Below are 6,471 nucleotides of genomic sequence, written 5' to 3'. Positions count from 1 at the left end.
TAACGATCTCCTGGATCGTTAAGGGGTGTAACCTTCACCCTGTGAATGGTTTACAAGTTCCTAAAACTTGTTGGCGACTCTTTTGCTCTATCTTCTTTCCCTTTGGACGCCACCGTACTTTAGTGTATGATCACAGTGGGGTTCAACCTAGGGATAATGCTTGAAATATTCCCTACAGCACCAAAAATATAATTTATTCCTTGTGTAAAAAGACACTTAAATAGCTCCTTTCCTCATGCTTATAGCATCAATAAAAATTTACTATAATGAAATTCCTTTTCAATATTCCATACCAAATTAAACATTAGTTTAATTAAACATGTTCGTTATCATGCCAATAATAAAAGTGTGGTTCATATACATCATGCCAAATTAATTATTTCCAATCACTATCCAATAAATAATTTACTTCAGCCAATCATGCTTCACAAATAATTCACCAAAACCATTCTCAATTCAATCAATCCAATTCATATCACCAATCTCATTTCAATTCAATCATTCCAACCAATTCCTAGCATGACACTAACTTGGAATCACTTAAGTAAATCCTAGCATGTTTCTACACGCTTAATAAATTTCCGAGTACGTGTACGTACCTCAAATAAGTCCTTAAAGTAGCCGAAAACATTACAACAAATTTTCGAATCAAGTCTCCTACATAAAGGGACAATAATATTATATTAATTAACCTTGTATACACAATTTCTTGCAACTTAAACTCACTTTAATTCACTCTAAATAATCTGAAAATTATTTAAAAACTCCTAAGTAACCTATCTTTTAATGGGTAATTATTAAACCCTTTTCATAAAACCATCAAAAGTAGCATTTGGGCAAAATTCCAGCATTATAATTTAATAAAAAAATCCATTAAAACTTCATCAAAACATCACTTATATGCTTAATTATCAATTAGAAACTCTAAGTATACAAAAGCCCAAGTTTATTTATACAAGAACCCTAAAAATAAAGTCTTGAATAACTTCTAATACTTTACAAAATCCAAAATTAAACTTCTTATAAATATGAAATTTATACTCTTTAATCATTAAAACACCATTATAAATCATATTCTAATAATTATAATTAAAATCAAAATCCCAAAATATATACTACTTAAAAATAAATTAAAAACAAGAGGAGGGAGAAGGGTGGCTCACGGCCAAGGTGGGTGGTCGTCGGGCCTGTAGCGGTGGCCGATGACGTGGCTGGTGGCGGTGGTGGGTGGCAGTGGCGGTACTGAGGTGGTAGTGATGACCTCGCGCAACAAGTGTGCGTGAACATGCGTATGAAAAAAAGAAAGGAGACATAAGGGGAAAAAGGAAAAAAATAGGAAAAGAAAAAAAGAAAAAAAAAATAAGGAGAAAACTAACCTTTTGACTTATTGACTTTGTGTGGGAAAAATGTTGGGGATAAATGGAGTATTTATAGTGTAGAGTAGGTTAAGATAAATTTTGGGCTAATAAGAATTATAGACTTTGGTGATGAAAATTTTGGCCCAAACATAAAAATTGGTTGATTGAGTTTAACATGAAGATGGGCTATAATTGGATTAAATACTTATTGAACCAAGTATTAATACTTGTTTTATAATCCAATAATGAAAATAGTTTGACCCAAAATATATTTTATAATTAAATAAATAATATATAAAATACATTAAAATGCGGGGTATTACAGTAATGGAAAAGGGCGTTGATTTTTTTTCTATTTTTGTTTATTTTTTGCGACGGCCATTTCCGACGGCCGGCCTTCGGTAAGTTCATAATTTATGACAGTTTTGTACTCCGTTGCAAATTGCGACAGTTTTAAACTGTCATAAAATAATTGCAGCGACGAAACATAAAATTATCATTGAAATTAATAAAATCGTCGTAATAAATTTTTAGGACAGTTAAATTGTCGTAGAAATGAAATTTTGTGACATAGCTGACTACGACAAACCTATTACGACAGTTGTCTATCGTAACTATATTTAGCGATGGTTTTTGTAATATTTGCGACAAATTTTGGCTATCGCAAAATCACTTATTTCTTGTAGTAATTTTCATTTCTTTCACTAGAGAATGGAAAGGCTTTCTAAGAGGATGTAGGCCTTCGATTGATGTGGATGGAACACACCTAAAAGGTAACTATGAAGGGATCTTACTTTCCGCAATTGGGTTGGATGCCAATCATGAGATATACCCATAGCTTACGCAATAGTTGGGGGTAGAAGATAAGGAGAGTTGGTCTTTCTTCTTTTGGCATTTATTGAATATTGTTAAAGACTCTTCAAGGAAAGACTAGACTATCATTTCTGATAGACAAAAGGTAATCACGTACTCTTTCATTTACTTTCAATATTCATTTTCAATAATGCATTATTTCAAAAGCACATAGTATGATAGTGTAACATATGTCATGTTCTGTTACTATTGTGATAGGTTGTTGATTTGGCACTTGAGCAATTATGGCTAGAAGAAAAAAGGAGATATTGTTGTAGGCATCTAAGCAGGAATTACAAGAATTAAAGTGTTTCTTGGCGGTTTGATAAATATACTGTTTTGGAGGGCTTGTAATGCCACAAATGCATTCACTTTTAGAAAGGCTATGGAAAGGTTGAAGAAGGAAGATGGGGAAGATGTGATGAAATGGTTTGCAGATTTGGGAGAACAATCCAAATGGAGTAAGCACAAGTTTGACCCAAATGTTTGTAATGATGCTAACACTTCTAACTTTGTGGAAAGCTTCAACTCCACTCTAGGAGTTGACAGGTGTACACCAGTTTTAACATTGCTTGAAGGTATGAAATACTTTTTTTTTTTTTTGTCATTTTAACTAGCTCAGTAGGAAAAGATAACTTTAATTTAATGTTTGCAAATTGTAGGGATAAGAAGGGTGTGTATGGTTAGGATTGTAGCCAGGCTTGAAAATGGGATAAAATTAAAAGAAGATGATATCTGCCCTAAATTTGCAAAGATGGTTAAGGAAATTGGCAGGGCAAGCTCATCATTTAAGGCTTTCAAGTCAAAACCAAGAGAATATGAGATCCATGAAAGGAAAGTCTTAGTTCCCTATGAGCCTTAACAACAAGATATGTTCTTATGGGGCTAGGCAATTATCAGGGATACCCTGCAGGCATGCAATAAGAGCACTAATAGATGCAAAATTAGACCCCATGACTATGTCAGTTCCTGGTTTTCAATGAAAACTCATAGACAGACCTACAGTGTTCATATCAACCCCATTCCTAATACAGAATAATTGCCAGAAGATGACTCGCCTCGGCTTGTATTGCCTCCAAAAATGAAGAGAGGGGTTGACAGGCCTAGTAGGAATTGAAAGAGAGAAGAAGGAGAGATAGAACCGGGAAAAAGGTCAAGGACAGTCAAATGCCAAAATTGTGGATGTTTTGGGCACAATACAAGAACATTGATAGGCTAAAGTTGTATCACTTAATCAAAATTATTACCTAAGTCCTCTAACTAAAGTAGATAGGGAAGTAGCTAGGGTCGAATCCACAGGGAAATAAGTCTTTCTATTCCTAATTAATTAATATAATATAAACTATTGAGTAACTAAATTATTTTTAAGGGAATTAAACTAAGAAGAATAAATAGAGAGAAATCAATAATAAAAGCCTAGGGTCACAGGTTCACCAATAATTAATACTCCGGGATAACACATAACTATCAATAATTAATATTGCAAACAAAACATGATTAACAAACTCTCACAATTTATTAATCAACATAGATCTAATAGGCTCTCGAAATTTACTAGATTTAAGTTCTTATTGAAAATAGCCTTTAATATCAAATTAACATCTGCTCGATTCATCAATTCAATATTGCTATACTTTTACAATCAAATCACATCTCCTCGATTCATAATCCAATTGTAAAGAATTAAAACAATTAATAAGAAATTATCATGCAATATCATTAATCAATAATAATAAATCGTCCCTTCATATTAATTATGGATCCTCTAAGAACCCTAGAATTAAACTACTCGCACATAATTAAATCTACGCTAATTAAAACAATTAAAGAAAGCATGATTAAAAACATTAATTATAAAACTAACATGAAAACAATAATAAAGAAAGCTAATAAAAACAGTAATATGAAACTAATAACTAAAAGTCACCAATACTAAAACAAAATAAAAGTATATGAGCAAAACTTAAAACTAAACTAAAACTAAGAGCCTGTTCTCATACGATTATTTTCAATTCAGTTCAGTTCAGCTCAGTTCTAATAAGTTCAGTTCAGTTCAGCACCTAATTTCCTTCTCTTATAAAATATTCAATTCAGTTCAATTTAGTTCAGTTCAATTCAGTTAAGCAGCTGGTGATCCGGGCTGTTTCCCTCTCGACGATGAAGCTTATCCCCCATCGTCTCACTTTCCTTCTCTCATAAAATATTCATTTCAGTTCGGTTTAGTTCATTTTATCTCTAATAAGTTTAGTTCATTTTAGTTCAGTTGAGTTTAGTCAATGAGAACAGGCCCTAAAACTACCTAATCTTAAAAACTAATCTCCCGTAAAAGCTTCCTTGCTTTATAAATAATGGAGTAATAGGAAAGGGTGCTTGATAGAGCGGCCAGCCGCACCAGAAATGCGCTGATTCAATTCTTATTTAAAAAAATCGGGGTTAATCTAGTTATATACGAGTATACACTGAAATATTTTTCCTAAAAAAAAATTGATATATTTAAAGCGGTTCTTCCTTCTTCATTTTATTTATTTATTTTCTTTTAAAATTAAAAAAAAAGTAAAATTTTCCCTAAAAAAAAAATAATATTTCTGAAAAACCTGCCATTGGCCCTCTTCTTCCTTCCAGAAAATTTTCTCTTTCCTCGTTGCTTTTTTCTTCAAAATTCAAAGATAATTTTTTCGCCAAATATTCAAGATCTTCTTCTATCTCTCTCCTCTGATTTCAGATCTTCGTTAACCATATTCAAACTTTTCATCACTTTCATTTCCTATATCATGGTTTAAATTTTTTGAAAAACAAAAAAATCTGGATTTTACGATATATTTTGGAAAAAAATTGAGAAATATAGGGTTTTTGATTTTTTGGATTTGCGATTTGTGTTGTAACTATTGTAAATGTCGATAAAATAGTATGAATCGATGAAAAGCTGAAGAAATTTATTGTGGATTGATGTTTTGAATTTGGAGAAATGAAGCGTGAGTTAGCGGCATTGGAGATGCAGTCTCCAGTGATTGGGAGAACTACTCGTTCGAGTAAGCGGCTTTCTGTTGGTGGTTCGAGTCCAGTTTCTGAGAATTTAGTGTATAAGAGAGTGAAAAGGTCGACGATTCGAGCTCGAAAATCGGAGGTGTTGAGTAATGGTGGTGGTGATAATGGTGCGGTCGAGGTTTCGGAGGCGAGTGGAGGTGTAGGAGATCAAAATGGAGCTCATGATCCGAAACCGGAGGAGAAAATTGGAGTGCAGGAGGGAGATATTGGTGTGGCAGTTGGGTGGATAGTGAAGTTGTGAAGTTAGTGTGTGATGAGGAGGTTAAGAATGTGGATGAAGTTTCGTCGATGGAGGTCGAGGAAAAGGGTGTTAATGGGAGCTCTGTAAATGGTGATGGTGATGGGGATGGTGATGGTGTGATGAAGAATGAAGTGTGTGATGATGTGGAGGTGAATGGGGAGCTATTTGAGGAGCAGAATTTGGTAGCTATTAAGATAGATTATCAGGATGCAGTTGTTAATGGGGTGCATGCTAATGGTGGTATTATTGAAGTTGAGGAAGTGTTGGAAGGAGATTGGACGAAATCTCCATTGAATGCTAATGGTAAAGCCAAGAAATCCTCTCTTGAGAGATATCCAAGGCGGTTTACGCGATCAGCATTGAAATCTAAGGAGGATATCGTGGCAAAAGGGAATGATTATGTTGATCAAAGCGAGGGAAATTCGAAGGGAGTAATGTATGAGGGTAATGGAGAAGTTTGTAAGGATATAGTGGTGTTTTCTGAAGCCTCAAGGAGTGAGAGTAATGGGGTAGTAAAGAATTCATTAATAGAGAAGTATTCAAGAAGGGTTACTCGCTCAGCTTCGAAGCCTAAAGTGGATGATATAGTGATAGGGAAAAGGCGGTACCTGCTACTCTAGATACAGAAATGGCGGTTGTCACTGTAGATATAGGAACGGTGGTGCCTGTCAAGAGTAGTGAGAATGCAGAGTGTGATGCTGGCAAAGATAGTGAAGAGCCTAGCTCAGCAGTTCCGAGGAGAAAACTGGAGATGAAAATGTCGAAGCAGATATCCCAGGGAAAAGTCCCAAGCAATGTTCAGGAGCTTCTTGCCACAGGTTTATTAGAGGGATGTCCGGTTTATTATGATGGCGGCAAGGTATTATAACATTAACTTACCTTTCCTGCTATTCGTATATATAGAATATGGATATTTCACTGATGTGGAATGATTGTTTTAATGTTCATTTAGTAGAAGTCGTCTGCTTTCATTCC

The sequence above is a fragment of the Chenopodium quinoa genome, unplaced genomic scaffold (genome assembly GCF_001683475.1).
Source record: "Chenopodium quinoa cultivar QQ74 unplaced genomic scaffold, ASM168347v1, whole genome shotgun sequence".
Classification (NCBI taxonomy): domain Eukaryota; kingdom Viridiplantae; phylum Streptophyta; class Magnoliopsida; order Caryophyllales; family Amaranthaceae; genus Chenopodium; species Chenopodium quinoa.
The sequence above is the reverse complement of the archived record's forward strand: the minus strand, read 5'-3'. Positions refer to the sequence as shown.